The following is a 24,678-nucleotide window of genomic DNA, read 5'->3' as shown; positions in this document are numbered from 1 at the left end:
ATCTACCAATCAGATCAATCTTGATGGTGGACCACAAATCAAGGCTGATCTCAGGGCCACATAAGGTTTAAGAGGTGCAGGTGGAATATCAGATTATCTGGTCCCAAACTGTCTGTCATTTAAAGGCCAAAACCAGTACTAGAGAAGCATAGGTAGTTAAAGAACACCCACCATAAATAGTATTATAGTTCTCTAGGGGAATGTAACCAGGGTATGAGGGTCACTTTCTTCAGATAAGGTAGCAAACTCACTCCAAGTCATCAAAGCCGGCCTACTTAGAGTGCACTGCAGGATGCTAACCTGGAGGATACCGGAGCATAGATAACATAGAATATTCCAAACATTTTCACAGAGGAAAGATATTACATGGTAAAGGTTGAAAGAGTGCCAAAATTTTTACTCAGAACTGTGTTGTAAAGTTCAATGGAGTTTGCATGAAAATGTGTATAGGTTTGCAGCTGAAGACATTGTGCAAGCTGATGTAACATGTCTTCTCTTTTCTCTCTTTCCCCCCAAACTTTCCACACATCCTGCAGAACAAATTGGGAGAATAGCTTGCTCTTGGGTAAAGAAGAATCCATTATAGCAGCAATGTCTGTTCTGCTTATGGACAGACACCATTGCAAAAACCCCTCTAAATTCTGTCTTCTGTGTCTTTACGGCCAGAAGAAGCTTTCAAATCCTTTATGCACTTAAGCTAAGCATGTTGTTTGTTCTTTAATTATTAAATCTTTAGTGAGTAGTTCTCAGCTCTTTTCAGGCCATAAACCTCCTATACTTGGCTTTTATTTCAAAGTCTGGAAGGAGCTGTTTCAAGTACAGGATAATAAAAATATAAATGTGGCAGAGAAAGCATGTTGAAAAAGGAAAACCCACATTTTTGAAATCACAAAGCTGAACACTCCTGCTGGGACTGAATGATCAAGTGTATCATGCCCCTATAACAGATCATTTCCCAGTTCAAGTTGTAACCTTAGTAACCAAGTATCCATAGTAACACTGTTATTCCTTAATAATATTTTAATCAAAATCTTTTGATTAAATTCTGATTTCTGAGTCAAAGTAGAATTTCATATTTCCACTCTTTTCATACATTGTTATTCATATCTCCACAGTCCTTTGTAGTGTAACCTCCTGCTTGGGAGGCTTTTAAAACTTGTTTTGAATAAATATTAATGTATTTCTAGTTAATATATGGCTTCAGAAAAATCCAGGTTGATGGAAACATTGCTGAAATTCATCCAACTGCACAGGTATTTTTGGTGTGCATTTAACATTTCTGTAGCTTCTATACTCAATTTCTTACTCCTAGGAAATAGTTTTAATAATTCTTGAATGGAGGATGGTGTAAAATAAAAGCAGATTTTCTGGCCATAAGTTGAATTCAAATATCCTCCCACTTCAACCCCAAACTATGTTTCAGGGGCTTTGGTGACCCACCAAAACAGTGTGAAAGGACTGAATGAAGAGAGGCGAACTTGCAGGACAAGAGTGTGTGTGCATGTGTGTATTTCCTTTCCTTCACCTATTCATGGAAGTGTCTGCTGGATTGAAATCCATTCCATGAACCAAAAAGGCCCTTCTGTGATCAGAAGCACTAATAATAAGTGGAAGAGTGCCTTTTGTTTCAACTCATGGCCACAACTCAAGGTGTTTCCAGCTCTCCCCCTGCCTGCTTTTGATCAGTTTAGGCTGATGCACCAGCTACATTGTTATCTGGACAGGCCTAGCTTAGCTACAGTTATCCATATTCTCATATACTCTTGTTTGGATTACTGCAGAGTGCTATCTATGGGCTTGCCTTTGAAATCTGTCCAGAAATAGGGCAACAAGATTATGAATGGGATTTAGTTGAGACGGACATAATATTATGCCAGTACTTTGAGATCTGCACTGGAACTCAGTGCAATGCTTTCTATAAAAGGCTTTTCTGATTACTACAATGTGGTCTTTTGGATACTAGGTGAAGGTCTTCCGGACATAATAATTTCTTATTTGTTATTGTTTGAAATTGGTGGGGGGGGGGGTTTAGATCATTGCACCATTGTTGGCTTTTTGTTTTTGCACTGTGGATTTATACGTTTTTATACTGTGTTGGGTCATGTTGCATTTTATTATTTGAACTGTTATAAACTGCCTGGAGAGTTTTGACAATCAGCAGTATAGAAATGTGACAAGTATAGAAAACTAATCAATCAATCAATATCCACTTGGGAGTAAGCAGAATTCATTTTAGTGGAATGTATTTCTTCATAGACATGAATAGGATTATGCTGCATGGTAATTCATTGTAATGAAAATAACGAATGATACAGCTTAACCTCATGATTGTGTATTTTAATTCTGTTTTGAATGCAAAAAAATCAGTCTTCTATAAATCAGTATGATAACTAAAGCAAGAATATAATTATTGCTAAATACAAGTGTTAAATGGTAGAATATGGAATACAGTTACTGCTCAGTCTTTCAGGCTCCGAACTGATACCAGGGGCAATAGGTTTTGAAGATTTTGAGCTTGGAAGATGGAGATATGGCTCTGTTGCTGGCAACTGCTTTTGATAGTTTGTAAACCAGTAAAGACAGCCCACTCATAGCCAAATGTTCACAGGGGAGATAAGAAGCAGGAGGAGATGATAAAAGTGGATTTGAGTTCTTTAAAAAGGTAAAAAGGTGGGCTATAAAATGAATGAATGAAAGAATGGATACAAAGGGAGGTGTTTATATGTCAAGCGTATGTCTGTGACCAATGAAAATCTGATGCACTGTGGGTGTAAAATACCAGTGGCACAGAGCAGTTTTCATACCATATGTTGAGATGGTAATCTATATGTTAGATTACTGTAATGCACCCTACATGGGGCTTCCCTTGAAGATTGTTTAGAAGTTGCAGCTTGTGAAAAACATGGCAGGCAGACTAATAACAGGAACCAGAGGGTATTAACCTATAACTCCAACTTGGGCCCATTTGTACTGGCTGCCTATGTGCTTCCAAGCCCAATTCAAGGTGCTGGTTTTAACCTATAAATCCCTACACAGCTTGGGACCACAATATGCGATGGAACACTTCTCTGAACAACCATCTATTGGGACACTCTGATCAAGTTCTGGGGCCTATCTCTGGCTGCCACTTCTGAGGAAGACTTGGTTGGCAGCAACAGGGAGATGGGTCTTCTCAGTGGTTGCCCCCCAGTTCTGGCACAAGCTCCCCACTGAGGCCTGCCTGGCACCAACATTACTATCTTTTCAGTTCCAAGTCAAGACTTTCCTGTACTGCAGGGCATTTGATTAGTTTACTGAAGCTTTGTTAGATGTTTAGTCAGGTGCAACCAGGTTTTATCTTGCTTAAGTTACTGGAATGTTATATGTGTTTTAAATGTATGGCATCTTTTCTTTCTTTTTCCTAATGTTTTTATAATGTGGTAAATTTTAGATGGTATTTTAATGGACTGTTATAAACCAGCCAGAAAGCTTTGGCCATTGGGCAGTATAGAAGCTAAATAAATAAACGGGTCATGTCCAGCATTAAATAAATGGTCTTTCAACTTTTTCTCATGAGACTTTTCCTTTTTCTCCTTCTCCTTCCAGCCTCTGAAATCTGTTCTTATTAAAGTATCCAAATTCTCCAGTGCAGATTTTGGGAGGCATGAAGAGTTTCTGGGGGAGATACAGAATCATATGAAATGCATATGTTGTATAAATGCCCTTAGCAAAATGATATCTGTAACAAACTTTTACTCTTATTACTACTAAATTGGAAAAAAAATACAGAGAAGGGCTAAGAAAAAGGGTCAGTGGGCTGGAGCAGTTCTCCTTTGAGGAGCAGCTACAAGAACTGGGACTGTACAGCTTAGACAAAAGGGCAAGTAAGGGGAGACATAATAGAGGTTTAAAATAATGCATGCTTTAGAAAAAATAGGGAGAAAGGCATTTTTCCTCCTCTCCCATCACACCCAAACCCCGGGTCATCCCATGAAGTTGCTTGATGGGAGGTTTAAGAAGGAGATGCTTCTTCTTACAGAGGATAGTTAAATTATGGAATTTGCTGCCACAGGAAGTGCTTATGACTGCCAGTACAGGTGGCTTTAAAAGGGGTTGGACAGATTCATGAGGAAGGGAAGAAGCTCTGTCATGAGCTAGGCGTCCCCTCCCAAACAGGACAGGTGCTTCAACGATTATTAAGAGTTTTTATTCCATACAGAAACGACATATTCACAAGCCTCGGAACATGCACTCCAGGTGGAAAGTTGACCCCTCGCTCTGCGCCCCTTCACTCACAGCTCTGTCTAGGAACCCTTTGGGGCTGGTCTCTGGAAGGGAGGCAGACCATGAAAGTGGGCACACCGACGCTCTTCCCATTGCGTTTCCAGTTGGCCAAGCCAGCAAGAGTGTCGATGGGCCCCTGTGTCCACATCTCCAGGGGTGTCAAGTTCTCCCGAGAACCCCTGCCCAGCCTGTTCTCCACCGTCTTCTTTCCCACAGTCAGGAAGGTGGGGGGCTCAGTGGTTGTCCTTGTCGTGCTTTGATCCAGAGCTGGCTCAGGGTGGGAGTTTGGGCCACCGGGGCCTCACTTGTCTCAACAACTCCAATATCAGAGTGAGAACTCTGAGCCACAGCTGGTTCAGCTATCCACTCACCCTCTTCTGAGCCTGAGCTGCCATTCCCACCAAAACCCTCCATCTCTCGTGCGTGCCTGGGAATCTCAACCGAACATGCACACACAACACTCTCGGTGACTACCATGTTTGCTGGCTAATTTCTACCTCCTTTAGCAGAGGTGCCATACCAGCATGCGCCAGTTGCTGAGGAGCTGGGCAGGAAACCCTGTGGGCAGCTGGTTTGCCACTGTGCATATGGACTGCTGGACTAGATCGGCCTTTAGTCTTATCCAGCATGGCTCTTCTTATCTTCTAATATTCTATTGTATACTATTGTAAAAGTTCATTGAGCAATGAGAAACATAGTCATAAAAGTGTAATTTAATCACTAAAAAGAGCAAATAAGAGCCAATTGTTTAGAGCAATAACAAAGAGCATAATACCACCAACACATTAAAGCAAAGCAAACACCTAACTGCAGCTTGGGTAAAAGATGTTACAGATTGCAGCTGGTAGCAATAAAACTTGGTGTTACACATGAAAAGCCCATCAAAATAAAAGAGCCTTCCATTTTGCTCACCCATTGAATCTTCCAAGATAGCATAGAGAACAAGACCTCTGACATTCAATTTAATTTCTAGATGGGCTAGTATGGGATAAATTGTATCCTGATGCTGTGAACAGGTTGTGCAATTTTTTTGTGATTAGGTTCTATTTGAAATATAAATCTTATGGTGTTAACATTTCATTTTAAGCCATTGATTGCAATGGGACTTACTTCTGAGAATGTATGTTTGGAATTGCACTATAAGGCACTGGGTGAAACAAGCTATTCTCTCTCTCTCTCTCTCTCTCTCTCTCTCTCTCTCTCTCTCTCTCTCTCTCTCTCACACACACACACACACACACACACACACACACACACAAGTGATGTAAGGACATGCAATACCTCTGACTTTCCATGTGAAGGAAATACTGGAGAGGAATGTAGGAACATTAAACTATGGACTGTATCTTGAAGTAAAGAATTGAGAAATAGGGTTAATTCCCACATCATCTCATGTTTGTGAGAACAAGCTCCACTCTTGAAGTGTTCTGTCTATTTTATGAAAGTGGGCTAAGAAATTAAAAAAAAAAAACTAAACTAAACTAGAACTTAAGGACAAAAAGAAACCTTTTCTAGGATTTCTCATTCACAGTAGTATATGAGGGAGGCAATTTCTATTTTTTTCCTCAAATCTTAATATGCACAGTTTTTAATTTAAAACTGTTGGCATAAAGGTCAGTATTAGAATTTCAGCATTTTGTTATCATTGATGTTTTAATGTATAAATGCACTTTATGCCCTGAAGCTAATCTTTTGCTAATGCTACAGGCAATGCACAGTAAAACTTCTGTGTTAGACTGCTTGGTGAAGTTTAGCTTTTATGTTTAAAATAATCCTTATTGCTAGTTATATTTATAGCATTGCCTTCACTCTCCCATCCTAAACTGTGGATAATGGGTTAGGCCCATGATCTGTCTTCAGTGGGAGGAAGGGCTTTGCTCACAAGGGGGTTCCTCCTCCTGATTTTGGGGGATTCCCTTTCCCCTACACAATAGGTCACCCCATTCAGCAGTGTCTCCTAAATCTAGGTAAAATTTTCAGGGGGCTTCCATGGGAAAGAGGAGTGGGAGAGTTCACTTTATCAGCACAGGTGCTGAAATGCAAAACTAGATCCTACCTGAGAGATGCAGAGAATATAAAAATGTTCTTAAAATTCACAGGGAACAGTGGAAAAGTATAAACATTAATGATAGTGATGCATAAGGTTTTTGGAATGATCTAAGCTTGTGATACCTTTCAATGACATTTCATATGGCCTTTACCTTCTATATTTTTTTTCCACCTGAAATATAATATTCCTGGAGTGCTTTTATCTGGCAGGTAATATGAAAGCATGTCCTTCCTATCTGCCAATCTTCCACTTGAAGTTTAACTGCTATTACTTTCTTATAGCTAATACTTTGCATTGCTGATTTGCTGTAGGTAACCTTTCACCTCCTCATGATTGCAAAACTTCATCACTCAACACATTGTTACAAAAAGTGAACTATCTGAAGGTATTCCTGATGTTTAGATTACGTGCAATGAAAGGAGTGACAAAATAGCACGGGGAATGAAGCTCTAACTATTTAAATAAAACAGGGAGCTCATACATCTGCTACATTATACTGGTGTAACTGATACATTTGTTTATTTAACCATACAGCATTTGGAGGAAGAAGCTGGAAGATCAGCTCAGTTCTAACCAGTATAAGGCACACCCTGGATTTTAAGGAAGCCAAGTTTAATAAACTGAAAACAGTGATAAGTAAGGTCTTATGATATGTGACTCTAATGAAAAAAAGAACCCAAGATAGGTGGGAATTATTAACAAAGGGAATTCTAAAGGCTTAATTATCAACAACTCTAACAAGAGGTAAAAAGAAAATAGAAGGCTACAGAAGTACCTATATGACTTCTCAAACAGCTTAGAGATGACTGGAAAAGGATATGTATATGTAAGTAGTGGAAAGAAGGGCAAGCTACAAAGAATGAGGATAGGCAGGTAGCCCAGAGTTGCAGGGATGGTGTCAGGAAGGCTACAGCTGAGAATGAGCTGAAGTTGGTGAGAAATGCCAAAAGGAACAAAAAGTATTCTTCAGATATGTGCATAGTAAAGGGCAGAGGGGGAAAATGATGCTTCAGCTACTCCGAAAGGATGGCAAAAAGGTAAAAGATGGCAAAGAAAAGGCAGGAAAGCTGAATTCTTTGGTGCAGTCTTCTCTCAAAAGAGTATCTATGACCTCCCTGGCAAAGGTGAAGTACAAGCTGAAGGGGCAGGATTGTAGCTTGAGACTGAAAGACAGTTGGACAAGGGACACATAATTACTTTGAATGAGTTTAAATCTCCAGAGTCTGATGAACTGCATACTAGAGTAATAAAGGAACTGTCAGAAGAACTCTCAGAACCACAATCTATTACCTTTGAGAAATCCTGGCAGGTGGGTGAAATGCCAGATAACTGGAGGAGGACTAATGTCATCCCTGTTTTCAAAAGAAGAAGGAAGGAGGAGGGAAACTAGCAAGTACAGACCAGGCAGGCAGGCACCAATCCCTCAAAAAATCCTGCAGCAGATTATTAAGCAGTTCATATGAAAATACCTTGAGAACATTGCAATGACTATCAGAAGCCAACATGGATTGCTCAAGAAAGAATCCTGCCAAACCAAACTGACCTCATTTATAGATGAGTTAATCTCCCTTGTGGACAGTTGGTATAGCTTCACTTCAGCAAAGCTTTTGACAAAATGCCCCACGAACAGCAAACTACCTAAAACTGAGCTACATGGAACATGTAGGTGGATCCACAGTTCACCCACTGCTCTCCAGAAGAATTGGAATAAAAGTGTGCTTATCCATGGCAACTTCCCAACTTGGGAGTGGTAATGAGTGTTTCAGGTCTACCAAGTCTCAGTGTTCCTTAACATGTTTATTAATGATTTGGATGAGGAGGTGCAGGAAATGTTTATCAAATTTGCAGGTGACTCAGAAATTGGGTGGGGTAGTTAGTACCCTGGAAGAGAGAAACAAAATTCAGAGTGATTCAGAATTCATAGAGCTAGGTAGCTGCACTGGACTGAAAACAGCAGAAAATAATTTAACAGAGGCAAGTTCCAGATTCTGCACCTCAGAAACGAAACCTATATGCAAGCTGATCACAAGCTGAATACAAGTCAACAATGGGATGTGGCTGCAAAAAAGCCGAATGGGTTGCATTAATATATCACTCTGAAATCACATGAGGTATTCGGTTCCCCCCCAGGAAGCGCTGCTTAAGCCTCATCTTGAGCACCATACTGAATTCTAGGTACCATGGATGAAGAAAGATGCAGGGGAAAAGGATTCCGTGGAAATACAGCCCAGTGAGGAGAAACTGGACAAGGTGAACCTATTTTGCCCTGAGAAGAGGAGCCCTAGGGGAGAAATATTTGCACTTTTCAAGTACTTGGAAAGGTAACATAAAGTGGAAGGCCAGGATTTCTTTGTCATGCCAGGTATGGGACATGGAATCATGGACTTGAGCCAGATACTGGCTGAACATCATGAAACATTTCCAGGCTGTTAAAGCAATACGAGCATGGAACCAATGATCTAGGGAGGATGTGGGCTTTCCCATATTGGAGACATTCAAGGTGCAGCTTTAGAGCCAGCTGCTATGGGATGCTTTCACTTGGAATCCTGCCTTGAGCAGAAGGTTGGACCCAATGGTGTCTTTGCCTCTTCCAACTCTCCTGTTCTACGATTTTATGAATTGTGCCAGTGCACTACCACCATAATAGCAGAATCTGGAGTGGTGAGGTGGGAGTGTTTTCAGCCAACTGGGAAAGAAGGACGGGCTATAGGAGCAGTTCGTAACATTTCAAGCAAAGATTTCCTTGCTTTGCCCGGGGCCTTATGCTACCATTCCAAACATGAATTCTCAAATGTAACTCCTATTGCAGAAGCAGGACAGAAACAGCCCTCCCCACAGCTTTGGGGAAAAGTGGTAAGAAGAGCCTGCTGCAGGGCTACCGCAGCTGCAGCAGAAGTAACCCTTTCTCCTCCAAGAGTGCCCCCCCCCTCTCTCTCCTTTCTCTGGGGGCTTAGCAATGGATCTTTCCCACTGGTTTTGCCTGAAAGAGTAAAAAAAAGAAGTAAATAAAAGTGTTTCTTCTGCTGGTCAAGCCTGCAATTTAAGCCGCTCCATCCACTGCCACTGCAGCTGCTAATGCCTCTTCGGGCTCCCTAGCCTGGAATCTCCCATACCCAAAGCACTTTTCTCTATGTCCTCAGCTGCTTTAGATCCATGAGGTATATTAATGTTTCAAAAATATTTGCATTCTGAAAGGCCAAGTCACCTGGAAAAATATCGCCAGCCATCCCTGATTGCCATAGTGGCATTTCAAAAGCTGGGCCAGAAAAAGGACTTTCACCTTTTCCCTTCCCTTCAGCTTCTAAAGGAGCAGGCAAAATTAGGGGCAGATTCTAATTCAGATTACTATCCAAATGGGAGAACAGCCAGAGGAAGGGAATAAATGAGTATGGAATATCAGCACTCGGTGCATGCAGAGCAACTTGATAGTCTGAACCTGGGTCTTTACAAGATGTGGTGACATCGCTATTTGCTAGGGCTGACTGAAAATGTCCCCAATTTGCCACTGGAGCCTTGGGAGGTAAAAAAAAAAGGGGGGGGTGAAAAAGCACTTCAAACCCTCCTGTGGTTTCACCCTGAATCATTTGGGTTCAGTGCAGGGTAACAGAGCCCCTGATCATGGCAGCAAAGACAACTCCTCCTGCTCTTCATCCTTTTTCTTTTTCTTCACTTTTTGAGACAAAGAGTAACCAATTCAACTGCTTTTAGTATTTACTCGATGTAAGAAGATCTTGGTATTCAAGACATTCTATTGTTTTCTGCCAAGAATTTTTCGGGTGATGTGACCTTTTACATATTAGTTCTTTGATGTTACAATGATCACAATACTTGGCTTCAAAAACCTGAAAATGATTGACAAACGATATACTATTCTGTTCTTGAAAAACACTAGTGCTCTTGAAAAACACTGGAAACAGTCTTTCTTTGATTCAGCATGATGGGGCAATTGACCCTTTGCAGATATACCTTTGCATTTCAGGTCCCAAAGCAGTGCTTCTTAATGTCTCTTGTTTTGTTTTGTTTTGTTTTTGTGTTAAGATGAAACGATACCACACTGTTTAAGGCTGATTCTCCAACATGCTTTCTTGCTAGGCCTCCAGCATTTGATTTTATGAGGAGAAGAGGTACATGATTCCTGTTTCAGAACTAAATCTATAGCAGACCTTGCAGTCAAGGTGAAATGAAATGAAAAAAAGCTTGATTTACTCTATACCAGTGGTGGCGAACCGATGGCAAACATGCCACAGTAAGGACTCAGAGCCCTCCCTGTCGGGACGCAAGACAAGTTGCCCCGCATCGCCCCAGCAGCTGAGCATCGGATAACAGCACAAATGGGCCATGCACATGCTTGGAAAGGAGTAGCGGCGCCAGGTGATGACGTCACGAGACGTGACTCATCTGAGCTTCTGCATGGCTGTTCATTGAGCTGCCAAGGATATACAAATATTTGCTTGGAATGACTGTGAGTGATTTTTTTCTAAACTCAGTAATCAGGTAATCAGGTTTTGTTGCAGTGTTGGCACTTTGCGATACATAAGTGGGTTTAGGGTTGCAGTTTTGGCACATGGTCTCAAAAAGTTTCTCCGTGACTGGGTAAGGGGAACAAAACCCCAGGGAGGTGTCCTGGCATGATTGTGATGGTCAGAATCTGTTCAAATTGGCCAGAAATGATGAGCTGTGCAGAAAAAGCTACTCAATGAAGTCTTTTCCAATATCGCCCTCTTTTCATGGAACTTTTCCCCTATATTAGGCTTAGGGTTGTTCACCAGAGCCAGGTTAGGGTTTGGAAAACGAGGTGTCCTGGTATGATTTTGATGTTTGGAATGTGTTTAGAATGGGGAGAAATGGTGACCTGTGCAGAAAAATCTACTCAAGAAACCTTTTTCAAAATAGCCCTCTTTTCATGGAATTTTACCCATATATTAGGGTTCGGGGTGTGCACAAGGGTAGGGTAAGTGTTCCAAAAACCAGGTTTCCTGCAATGATTTGATGGTTGGAATGTTTTTAGAATGGACAAAAATGATGAGCTTGCAGAAAAATCTACTCAAGGAAGTATTTTGAAAAATCGCCTTCTTTTCATGGAACTTTCTCCCTATATTAGTGTTAGGCTTGTGCACCAGAGTAGGGTTAGGGTTTGGGAAGCCAGGTGTCCTGGCATGATTCTGATCATTGGAATGTTGTTAGAATGGGCAGAGATGATGGACTGTGCAGAGCAATCTACTCTTTAGCCCTATAGTACAGTTAGGGTGTGTGAACCAGGGTAGGGTTAGGATTCACAAAACCAGGTGTCCTTGCATCATTTTGATGGTTGGAATCTGTTTACAAAAGGCTGAAATGATTAGCTGTGCAGAAAAAGCTACACAAGGTAGCCTTTTTCAAAATTGCCCTCTTTTCATGGAACTTTACCCCTGTATTATGTTTCAAGGCGTGCACCAGGGTAGGGTTAGGTTTCGGAAAACCAGGTGTCCTTGCATGATTTTGATGGTTTGAATGTGTTTAGAATGGGCAGAACTGATGAGCTGAGCAAAAAAAGCTACCCACAGAAGGCTTTTTCAAAATCGCCCTCTTTGCATGGAATTTTACCCCTATATTATGGTTAGGGGTGTTCACCAGGGTTGGGTTAGGGTTCGGGAAAGGAGGTGTCTTGCTCTGATGTTGATGGTTGGCATGTGTTTAGAATGGGCAGAAATGATGAGCTGTGCAGAAAAAACTACTCAAGGAAGGCTTTTTCAAGATCACCAACTTTTCATGGAACTTAACCCTTATATTACAGTAAGTGGTGTGCACCAGGGTAGGGTTCAGGTTCTGAAAACGAGGTGCTCTGGCAAGATTTGATGGTTGGAATGAGTTTTGAATGGGCCGAAAGGATGAGCTGTGCTGAAAAAGCTACTCAAGGAAGTCTTGTCCAAAATCACCCTCTTTTCATGGAAATTTACCCCTATATTAGGGTTAGGGCTTTGCACCAGGGAAGGGTTAGGGTTAGAAAAACACTGTGTCCTGGCTTGATTTTGATGATTGGAATGTGTTTAGCATGGGCAGAAATGATGGGCTGTGCAGATAAAGCTATTCAAGGAAGGCTTTTGCCACATTGTCCTCTTTTCAATGATATTTTACCCTTATATTAGGTTTGGGGAGTTCACCATGGTAGGTTTTGTACAGTGTTGGCGAACCTATGGCATGCATGCCTCAATGGGCATTCAGTGCCCTCTCCATCATCTCGTAAGCCAAGTTGCCCCAGCAGCTGAGCATCAGGTAACTGTGCGCTTATGGGCTATGCACATTCTTGGTGTGGAGTAGCGGCACCAGGCGATGACATCATGAGCTGCTACTCCTTAGCTGTGGCTCATCTGAGCTTTTGCATGGCCGGTCAGTGTGCTGCCAAGGATATACATATATATTTGTTTGGAGTGGCTGTTTTTTCTAAACTAAAACCTCAGTATTCAGGTTTCATTGCAGTGTTGGCACTTTGCGATAAATAAGTGGGTTTTGGGTTTCAGTTTGGGCACTCGGTCTCTAAAAGGTTTGCCTTCACTGCTGTATACCCTCTAATGTTGTATGATTAGTATTAAGGTGACTTATGCTCATATTCTAGAATTCTTCATGCATATACATAATCCGTTTCTGCCATGAAAAAAGCCACATTTTGTATTGTACCCCTCAAAAATATTCTGATTGATTAAGTTAATCTGTGCTCCATGCATGTACTTCTTAAATGACAAGTGTTTCACTGCACAAGCATGCTTAGTTGTCCTCACCATAGGAGTGGATGACAAATACAAAGATTCAGTGATTCAGCTTTATCCATAAGTTAAAAAGGTCACACGGATCTCACTTCTAAGTCATGGCACTTAATCTTCGAAGTTAAAAATCCATTGACTTGAGAGATGACAGCCCAAAGCTTATATTTAGGAGCACTGCAGACACAAAGTTATAGTAAAAGTCAGGGATTTAGCTATTAGAACAACATTAGGAATTCAAATTGCTCAGAGATCGAGTTTCACATACCAGATTTAAACAGCTGCCTATGATTCACAATTCATGAGGAGCAATAGTGAGAGATCCAGGCAAAAATTAAGACACTTCCCAAGAGTAGGATTTCCAGGCTCAGAAGACCCAGTTGACTCTAATTCAGGACTGGGAGTAGTTAGGGAGAATCCCTGATTGTGGTGTAGCCCCTTTTGGTTGGATTGATATTTGGCAGGAGTCCCAGCTGAATGAAGTGCAGGTGTCCATAAACAAATAGGCCAAATTGTGTGATGGAAAGAGCCCTAAAAGCAGGATTTCCATACACATAAGGCAATACATGGACACAGTTACAAGAAATAATGGTAGAACATTCCTGGCTGGCCAGCGTTAAGCCCAGGCAAGCGGATCACATTACCAAGCATCACCAAGGTAAACTGGAGCACTACACACAGCCAGAGATTGAGCAATATCCCCCCAGAGCTCCCAGCCAGGTAGCCCAGCCTCCCAGGTGAGCATGGGAATCACCTGTATTCAAATTTACCAATTTCAGACCAATAGGCAGCTGTCATCCCTTTCTGGTCAGCAGAGGTATAAAAAGGGACTCTACCATGTGGCATTTGGTTGACTGCCATTTTGCTGTGATCGAACATATTCTTGAGAATATAAGTTGACAGGTTTGCTCCTCTCATTATGTGCTTCTCATTCTGCTTATAATATTGTTACATTGTAAAGTTAAATATACTTTTAATTGGGCATTTTATTATATCCCTGTCAGTGGGTCGACTATCATATCAACACATTTATGATTAGACTTTAATTATAGGCACCAAGACTAAATCCAAGATATAGTTCCACTTCTGATTGTGCAACAGATATACATTGAACCATTGCTTTAGGCATAGTTTGTAAATAAATTAATAGCAGTTTATGGTTTTGAAAGATAAAACATGATTGTATATAAAGGTGTTCAATATTCATTTTTTCCCCCAAATAGCAAATACTTCAATATGAGAAGGAAAGCTCACTGTGGTCAAGTATAATCCTCCCCAACCTTCACACACAATCACACAAGGCTCCATCAAACTGGCTACCTAAAACACAGTTTTAGCACTAACATGCCTTGGGCTGCAATCCTGTGCACAGTTACCGGCGAATAAGTGTTGTTGAATACAAGGAGACTTACTTCTGAATTAAGTGTTGTTGAATACAAGGAGACTTACTTATGAATAAGCTGGCATAGGATTGCACTTTTCAGAGCTTTTTGAAGTTGTATGGGGATGGGTTTTTGAGAGTCTACAGGGCAAGAACCTTCAGAAATGGCAGGGAAATCACCAAAAATGCTTATTTTTGCCATGATGCATAGATGGCACAATTTATTTATACGGGTATTTATATGTTCATATCAAAGCAACCCCTTTATAACCTACTTTGTGGCAGAGTGTGATGCAGTAGAAAACTTGATCACAATATAGTAATATAAATCCTAGGCAACATACATATTACAGCTAAAACAGCAGAGTAACAGATCATTCTTGGGTACTTAAACATTGTGATGGCTATGGAGATGGCAGCATAGCTATTCAGCCCCATTTAGGATTCTATGCATCATCAAGCTGACCCTATCAGAAAGAACACCAAAGAAATTGCTTGGGCCAAGATCTCCAAACTATCATCAAGGGCAGCCCTCCAAACACAAGGACAGAGGAAGCTGCTCTCAAAGTTTCTTTACTAATGGCAAGAATGAATTACCAGGAGTCACAGGGAAGATTTAATCGCCTTGAAACGCAGTTATTGGACTTACTTATTGGTAAGTCACCTAGGCCCCTGCAGTTACTTATGACAGCATGCTACCAGGTAGTGGTAGGGGTCTCCACTGCCAACTACAAGCTTTTAGAACATATACGGAGTATTTTATAGATTCTGAGTCACATGGGCCCAACAGTTGGGCACTTGATGACGAAATAAGGGGAACACAGTCAGAAGAAGGTGCGAGGTCTGCAGAGGGGGATCAATACAATGGTATTTGATTGCAGGTGATTAACATAACCATCACTCAGACACAGGGATTACTGTGGATCTTGGCACACAAATGAGGTAACTGCAATGCTGTTAACCTGGCAATCTGATTGGTTCTTACAGATCAGCAAAACAATCGCCCTGGCAGCCTCTAGGCAAGCTATCAGTTCCCACTTCTTAAACTAACAGCAAATGCCAAACAGTCACCAGGCTTGGAAATAGGATGCTTTCTGAGAAAGGGGGTACAGATTTGATTTGATAACACAAAGGCACATATAAGCAACCCTTTTCTGTCAGGATTCATCTGGATTTTCCCAACAGTGCCTTATAGATCAGACCATTGGTCCTTCCAGCCCAGTGTTGTTGACACCTATTGACAGTGGCTCTCCAGATGTCCTGTCAGCCCTACCTGTAGGTGCCACCAACTCAACCTGGAACCTTCTCAAAGCCCTACCACTGAGCTACCACTCCTTTCCTAGACTGCATGCATGAAGGCTGCTAGGTCTGCAGGTGTGAGAAAGGCCCATTCTTGTCTTCTAGTTAAGTTCTGACTGGTGCTGCAGACTCAGAATTAGGAATGAGGGACTAGACCTGAGCAGAGAGGAGGCCGACCCATTTCAGTAACTGGGCGTTCCAATACCTTCTGAGTCACAGAATCCGCTAATCATAACTGATGACATGATTGGAAGATTGTTAATTAGTAAAACAGAAAAAATGTACATCTAAAATCAAAAAGGTAGGGGAGCAAATGTAGATTGTCTTGAAACAATGCAATTATAATTAAATATAAACTTCAAAAGATTGAGAAGTGGTGGGAGAGAGAGGGAAAACATATTCCTAGGTGTGTTTACTCAGAAGCACTACTGTGTTAAGAAGAGCTGAATCTCTCATTGATCAGACTTACTCATGATCTTTTATCACATTTGCTCCTTTATGTACACAAGAAAAGCTCTTGCACTCTGTGAAGCTCATTAAAATCTTTGGGAGCTTTTCTATTGATTTTTGGTAGAGTTTTCCTTCTCAAAATGGGTCTCCTTAAACAAAACGAGTACAAATTCTTGGTTCTTGAAGCAGAGTTTCAGAAGGAATTTGTGTGACTATCTTTCTGGAAAGGTGTAACAATCTTTGCATCCAGAATTGGGTCAGCGCACTCCAGTTAGTCTCTGCAAAAACTAGAGCTGCATGAACTCCCAATTGATATGGACTGACCTAGAAATGAGTCCGATTCTTCCACCTCCCCCTGCAAAAAAAGACCCTGGAGAAATTGGTTTGTTTCTTGATGTGGGGATTCAAAAGAAAGGAAGGTCCCTTCTGACTTCCCTTAATCTCAGAAGCACTTTCCCCACCTGTCTATTTTAGTTACTTCTGTAAGGTGCAATGGAAGTGACATATAGGAAGAAGAGTTTTCTGACTCCTTTCTCACCCTCTCTCCATCCTGCCACAATGCAGAGAGCATCAGGGTTTCCAGAGCAGTATCCCTTGGGAGCTGCCATCATTTGAAGAACAGGAGTCTTTTTTCAAGCCTACCTGAAGATGCAGAAAAGGTGATTAACCCTGAAAATTAATATAGAGTTGGATCCAGGATCTGCCTTCTACAAAAAGAAGTTTCCTCTGCTTGATCTTGGGGGGGGGATCCCCCCCCCAATACACCACAGCACACAGCTCCATTCAGCAGAATCTACAGACTCTCTGTGCAGCATTTTGAGGGGCCTGGAGGGACACCTGGAGAAGAAGGAAGCCTGGAAGTCTGATTCCCCTAGTGTGATTCATCCAACTGATACCGTGATCAAACTGCAATGTGTAATTTGACCCTCATGACTTTTTAAGGTAAAATAGCTCATTACTTTACTACTTTTCCTTATCCTAAGCTGATTTACAGCTACCTGAGGTATAACACTGCCTTTTCCCTTCTCCACTGTTTAGTATAACTTGACTAAAGCATCTTTATTAATACCTTGTTGGCACTGAAAAGCAGCCGGGCCATCCGACTGATCAACCTTTCCATTTCTCATATAGAATTGTGTTTGTTTTCCAGAAGCTGCACATGAATGAAAAGGTTGTATGGGGGGAAAGAAGCCAGCATCCTTCTTCCCTTTATGAAATGTTTTTCATTGGTTTGTTTTTACTCTTGCATTCCAGATATCCTCCTCAGAGAAGGGAAAGAAATCAAAAGGAAGATGGAGTGTCTCGTGTTGTGCCAGCCATTGGAAGGCTAATTCGTGCAATTTTCAACTGCCTTCTCCCAGCCAGACACTCTTCAACCATACTGGCTCTCTGCCTCTAGCATTAATAGTGATGTAAAATAATCATTCTTGATGGATTCTCCGGAATTAAGGCATTGATCAAGTACATCTCTCTGTTGATAAGATGTTTTGATTTCCTCTTTAGCAAGGGGCACATGGTGCTAATATCAAGAACCATTTCATGAACAAACAGGCTCAAAGGCTCATTATGTATCCATTAAAATGAATGACTTAAATGCTGTGAATGCTTCTATTCCTTGAAATGTCTGTGGCTGTCTAAAAGCTCAAGAGACTGGCGAATGTCTGAAGGCTTAGGATATATTGGATCCATTTCTTGCCACTGATAAAATCCATGTGGGATTGTTGACATCCTCATGTGTATGGGCAAGTTTCACAATGTTTTAGGCAAATTTCAATAGCACTTTGTGTGACACCAATGCCCTTAAATTCTTGCCTCACTTATCCTCACAAAAATGATAGGCTAGAGAGGGAAGAGAAACTCAGATTGCTTAGCAAGACATGAGTCTAAGCCAGGATTTCAAGCTGAGTCTCCCGCATCCAACATTCTGTCCATAGCATCAAACTGTCTTCTAGTGAGGTCCATTACAACAGATGCATTAATTTGCGTGCCAGACTAACAAGATTAGCCTTTGGTGCACTGAACAATAGAAATGTATTTCTTTTTCATTTCTGACCTGATCCTGTCCGTTAATGTTTCCTTCAGAGGTTCTTCTCCAGGTGTTCCTCACCTTCCAAGATTAAGTTGGTGGCTCACAGGAAGAGGTGCTTCTCTGTGATGGCAGTCAAGTTGTGCAACATCATCCTTAGACATTTTTGCCTAAGGCCTTCATTTCTCTCTTTTGGATAGTGGGTGCATACTCTCCTAAGCTGCCAGTTTAAACATGATATTTAATTGTTTGTACACACCTTGCATTCTTGCTTTTTAAAACCAAACCTGAGGTTTGTTTGTGTGTAATGCTCAGGACACAGAAATGAACCTGGGAAGTTATTTCATTGCTGTGAAGGTAGACAGGAATATCATTCCTTTCGTGAACTGTTGTATAAGTTCTTATACAAAAGTACACTTGTAATACATAGCCATTGTTGTAGAATCTGGGACATTTGTTTTTGAGATCCTCTAAAGAAAAGGCCCAAAATGTTACTTCGTCATTTCATTTTACACTGTGAACTCTATTACTTTTGTGTGTACATATCCCAGTGACATTTAGCACATATATGCCATTAAAAATCAGTCTATGTTTTGCAGGAGTTGGATTCTTTCTTGGAGTGTATGCATTAAAATGACATGGTCTGGATTCTATCAAATTGTTTTTCTCAACTATAGTGACTACACTATTGGTCTCAGATCTCAAATTTGGGTGAGTGAGGAATTTGCTCCTCTTTCTCTTACTCAAAACAGACTAAGATAATCTTCAGTAACCAAAAGTAATTTTCCCCAATACTTTTACATCATTCAAGATAGCAAAAGCATTCCAGTTAATAGATTCCTGGGATATTGTATATCCTGAACATATTTTTATATGCAGAAAGAAAACTGTAGAAAGAAAGTAGCTAAAATTTGAGAACATTGTTTACTATCATGAAGTCCTAGAAGGACTATAAATATGTAAATTACACAACCAAATGTAAGTATTGGAGATGCCTGATTTCTTTTACCCCAGGCCACATTCCCTAAATCTCTACTGATTTGCTCAGGATCAGGTTCAATTCTTTGGAAGTTTTCCAGCTCCTGAAGATCCTCCTGTTGTTTTTCTGGGTTTTTACTGCCTGCTTATGTAACCTTTTTCTGGCACAAACTTAGGATAGCATAGCATGATGACGTCCTCCTGACTCCTACAACCACATGCGCTGGTGAGTGTGCATATGTCTTAGAGACTCTGCCCTCCCATTCAAGACAATGGTTAGTCAGGCTCAAGAACTGTAGCTTGAATTGTGTTGGAGGACACTTCCTGTGCTAACAAGGGTATAACCATGGTCCTACACAACCTCTGTTTCTTACAGATACTTCAAAAATCTTCTGTCCATGAATGAGCCCTCAAATGCCATCACTTGAGACATGTGTTTTGGGAGAACCTATGCTACCAGTTTTCTTCCCCTTTTCCCATACTATTAATGTCACAAAACTAGGTAACTTTTGCAGTCCAGTAACAAAACTATGAATTAAAATGGTCAATTTTGTCATGTTAAACATTGAAAGAACCCTTTAGGAGCTGGTGCACAAAACATTGCCTATCAGAGTATCACAGTGTATCCAAAAATTATCTTGTCTGCAGAATTCTGTTCATCTATATACCTATGTTATTAATGTGTTCTTAGCAGTTTAGGAAAAGAGAGCACCATGAAAAAAATAATATGAGATTTAAGAAATGTAAGAAAAAATGGTTAACAATGGGGAAAAATCCCTTCAACTCCAATAATCTGTAATACATTAGGTTTGATGATAATACTGATAAATTCTCATTTTCTTTTCTTTGCTCCATGCCCTAAGGAATTCCTAAATGATGTCATTTCTACTGTACATCATATTTTCTAGGTCATCTATTTGATTCTCAGCATATCACAGTCTTAAGAATTCTCAGAACAACACAATGTCTGCCAATCATTTTGCCTATTATTTGAGTGTATTTCAAAATCCATTGCTATAGTGAACTGGTGTATTCTTGTTCCAGGGAAGCAATGTAGTTAACATCCAAACTTTTACCACTTTACAATTGTGGTACAATTGTACCTGAACTGGGAGTGACAAGAATAGCAATAACCCAAGGTCTGTGCCATCAAATATGGCTGCAGTGTCTATCACAGCTTTCATGAAGAGGGACCAAAAACCAGCTTTGCTGTAGTGGCTGTTCCATTAAGGACAGTCAGAAAACTTTTCTGTGTGCACACTTACTCGATTGCATGGAAATCATCTGTACCAATCCCAAAAGCCACCAGATGCACGCAGAGCTCACCCGAAAGCTCAACATGGTGTTGGGCTGGCAGAAGCCATTTGCTGCCAGAGGTGGATCAGCAAATGAGTGCCTCTCCATCTTCTCAAGTCATCATGCAGAGTGCACAAAGCCAGCCAGGTTATTTTCACAGAATACCCCACCTGACCTTCTCCCCACCCCGCTGATGAAAACTAAAATGACAACAAATGCAATCAACAAACAGTTTGCTGTGCTTTGATGACTCAACATCTGTTTCCTGAAGTGGATGCCTTGTTCGGCCTAAGGGCAAGGCCAGTCCTACAAGGTGCATTATAAATAAGGAAATGTTCTGTTCTTCCTCCCCAGCCAGGTGGAGCACTAGCAGGTTGAAATGGTGTGTCTTCCCGAACCCCAACTTTCATGGGCCAATTTTAATATATACGGTGTTCCTAAGGCTGAATCCTACACAGGCTTATCTGGGGAAAAGTCCCAATGAATTTAATGAGACTGAGCAGGCATGTAAAAGTTTGCACCCCAACAGTGCAATCTATATGCATCTACTCAGAAGTAAATACCATAGGATTCTATAGGATTTAGTTCCAGGCAATTTGCATTGGATTGTGGTTTAAGGGTCCAACCCACTGCATGTTTAGACAAAAAAGACTCTCTTGTAAGAGTTGTGTACAAAACTAAGGAGAATACACAAATTCCTACAGCACACAGCAAAGTAGACACAAGTAGCTACATTATTAAAATATTTGAATAATTATCTATGAATTCAAATAAAACTAATGAGTAAATAGCTCCAGAATTTCAGACTAAAGCTTTGGTAAATTAATTTTTTATTATAAATCAGAATGAAATTATTACTGGAATTGCTTTTGATCTCTTGCAAGAAAGAGTGTGCTAATTAATTTGTTTTTATTGCAAATAAGAATGAAATTAGTGAATGCATTGCTTTTTGTTTTTGTTTTTTTAAAGCAATATCATCATCACTGATTGATTTGTTTTTAGATCCTTAAACATTGCTGAGAGGAATTAAATAGTTGAATAAATTGCTTTTGCTTCCTAATTGCACCTAAATAATGAAAGACTCTGCAGTTTTTAGAGATTGAAGTATTGTAAGTAAAATTAATGGTTATGGTTGCTGAGTGGAGCAATATAGCTCTCATTGCATTTTGATTCAGGGCAAATTTTTCTTTTACAGAAGAGAAACACAATACAATTTCAGTTCTGCAGCACTTACGTTACAGGCACATGTAATTATTTTATACACTCGATATGGCAGGCAAATAAAATAGGCAGCTTTCCCCTCGTCATTGAATGATACTGCTATTTGCTATTGTGTTCAAGTTTGCATTAGGCCATATAGATGCATGGTCTCATTATTCCTTAGGACTGTGCTGAATGTTCAGGGGAAGGATTTTCTGGCTGAAAAGGTGCCTATTGTGTTCATGAACATACCCACAAGCACTTAAAAAGTTTAGTGTCTTTACACCAGCTATGTGCTTCGCTTCTGTCAGCTGCTTCAGGACCAGAAGGTCTTCCAATGGTCGTACTTCTGCTTGAAATGTAATGTCAGGAAATACAGGAGCATGTACATCCTCTGTCGGAATGTCACAGAACTAATCAGGTCTGGCAGGAGATGTCTTCCGTACAGAGAGATGGCAGTTTTCCCTCTTCTTACTGTGGAATGAGGGCTGCAGGGTGGTTTTTTGGTACAGCAGCTTGTCTGCATGCAGAACATCCCAAAGACAACTTCCTGGCATCTTCAGTCATAGGGCTGGCTAAAGTCCAGCCTAGTTCCCTGCTAGTCTGTGTCAGCAAGACTGGGCTTGGTGGACCAATGGTCTGAATATGTTCTCAAGCAGGTTGAGTTGGACAAGATAGGAAATGCCTGTAATTGTGTCTGGTCCTGCTCTTTCATCATCCAATTTATTTATTTATTTCAAGCATTTATATGCCGCCGGATTGTGCTACAGCACCTCTGGGCAGCTCACAATCATGAGATAAAATATAGTAAAAACACAATAAAAACCAGAGCACATTTAAAAAAAATAACAATAAAATGCAAGCAAAAAATTACAAAGCAAAGGTCTATGGCACTCGGTTATTAAATACAGTGGTACCTCGGCTCACAACCACTTCAGTTCACAACCAAATTGGGTCGTGAACAGAAATTTCAGGAAAATTTTTCCTCAGGTCATGCAGTCTGCATCGAGTGATGATCATGATCTTCCTCCCGAGTGCACCCACAATTGCACCTGTCTCCCCCCCCCACTGAGCACACCAACAATTGTGCCTGTCTTCCCTGTGATTAAAAAAAATAAAAAATTACAGAACGGATTAATCTTTTTTACATTGAACCTTATGGAGAAATTTGACTTGGCTCATGACCAATTTGGGTCGTGACCAGAGTCGTGAAATGGATTAAGTTCATGAGCCAAGGTACCACTGTGTGTGTGTGCGTGTATTTAAAGGAAGGTCTTCGCCTGGTGCCAAAAAGAAAGTAAGGAGGGTGCCAGGTGAATCTCCTTGGGGAGAGCATTCCAAACATGGGGAGCAGCTGCAGGAAAGGCCCTCCTCCTAGCGGCCATGCCTCTCACCTCCTTGAGGGACGGCCCACACAGGAGGGTCCCCTGTGTAGATCTCAAAGGTCAGGTAGGCACATACGGGGTGCAGGCGCTCCCTAAAATAACTTCCATTTTGAATGAAGCTGTAGAACTATTTTTTCCAGTGCCTTCCAAAGCACCAAACCTGGGAACCATTTTTATTGTTTGCCAAGTTCCAGAATCCAACCCTCTTATACATATAAGATGGCATGATCAGTGTCAGATTATCAGTAGGAAAGAACAAAACAAATGGTGATGTGAGAAAGTCAGTAAAACTGCATTTTTACTACTGTTTTTAACCATGGTGATTCAAAGTTCACAGTACAGTATGTGAAGTTTTGAGTCAAACAGCTCTCTTCCTCAGGAATAATCATTATTTCTGAAAGGTGACAATGAAGCTGGAACAGAGACAGTGGCTGAGGGGGACCCCAGGGGACATCCTCTCTCTGACAACCAAAATCACAAGTGGATTTCATTGTGCTGCAGCTGTCAGAAGGCCCTTGCTAAACAAAACGGGCTCATGCCCTGGAGCACAACGGGCCTCAAGCTGCAGCCTGAGGGAGGGCTCTGCAGCTTCTTTGCAGCAGGCAGAAATATTGGATTTCCATGCCTTCCAAAGCACATAGGTTCAAAGTTGACTCCATTCAGCTTCAGGGAACAAGACCTGTTTACTCTACAGGGACACAGAAAAAGAAATTTAAAAAATCTTTGGCCAGGGAAAAGATCACTGTTTCCTACCTCCTGCCTTAGATTCTGTGGCATGGGACTTACCCACAGTGGGTCATATTACCCAGGTGTGGATGACATGAAAATCCATCTTGAGCGCTAACAATCATAGAATAGGCCATGGGTTCTCTGGAAAAGTTGTCTGGGGAAAAACCAAGTTACTGTGAGTGAATGGGGCTATGTTTTGCATGACACAACAATCCAGCTGTGATGGGTTGGTCTGTTATCCAAGCTAAGTCAGTGGAAGAGGTTGAACTTAAGGGTAAATGTCCACAAGATAATGGAAGAACAAGGGGTATTGTGAATTTCTGATTCATGAATTGGTAAGATAGTGGAAGATTTGTAGCAGAATAAGGAAAGATGAAGTGATCAGCAAGATTTCTAGTGATAACCATGCTTGAAATATGGAGAGGACCAGTAGTGTGGTTTTAAGTATCAGTATACAGGGAGAAAGCTAGGGAGTTCCAGAAAAACATCTACTTCTGCTTTATTGACTATTCTAAAGCCTTTGCTTGTGTGGATCACAACAAATTGTGGCAAGTTCTTAAAGAGATGGGAGTATCAGAACATATTATTTGTCTCTTGAGCAACAGTGAGAACTGGACACGGAACCACTGATTGGTTCAAAATTGAGAAAGGAGTTTGGCAAGGCTGTATACTGTCGCCCTGCCTATTTAACTTATATGCAGAGCACATCATGGGAAAGGCGGGGCTAGATGAAGCGCAAGTTGGAATTAAGATTGCCGGGAGAAATATCAACAACCTCAGATATGCGGATGATACTACTCTCATGACAGAAAGTAAAGAGGAACTAAAGAACCTCTTGATGTAAGTGAAGGAGGAGAGCGCAAAAGTTGGCTTGAAACTCAACA

This window comes from Varanus komodoensis, unplaced genomic scaffold (assembly GCF_004798865.1).
Source record: "Varanus komodoensis strain SLA01 unplaced genomic scaffold, ASM479886v1 scaffold5, whole genome shotgun sequence".
NCBI lineage: Eukaryota > Metazoa > Chordata > Lepidosauria > Squamata > Varanidae > Varanus > Varanus komodoensis.
This window is presented reverse-complemented; position numbering follows the sequence as displayed.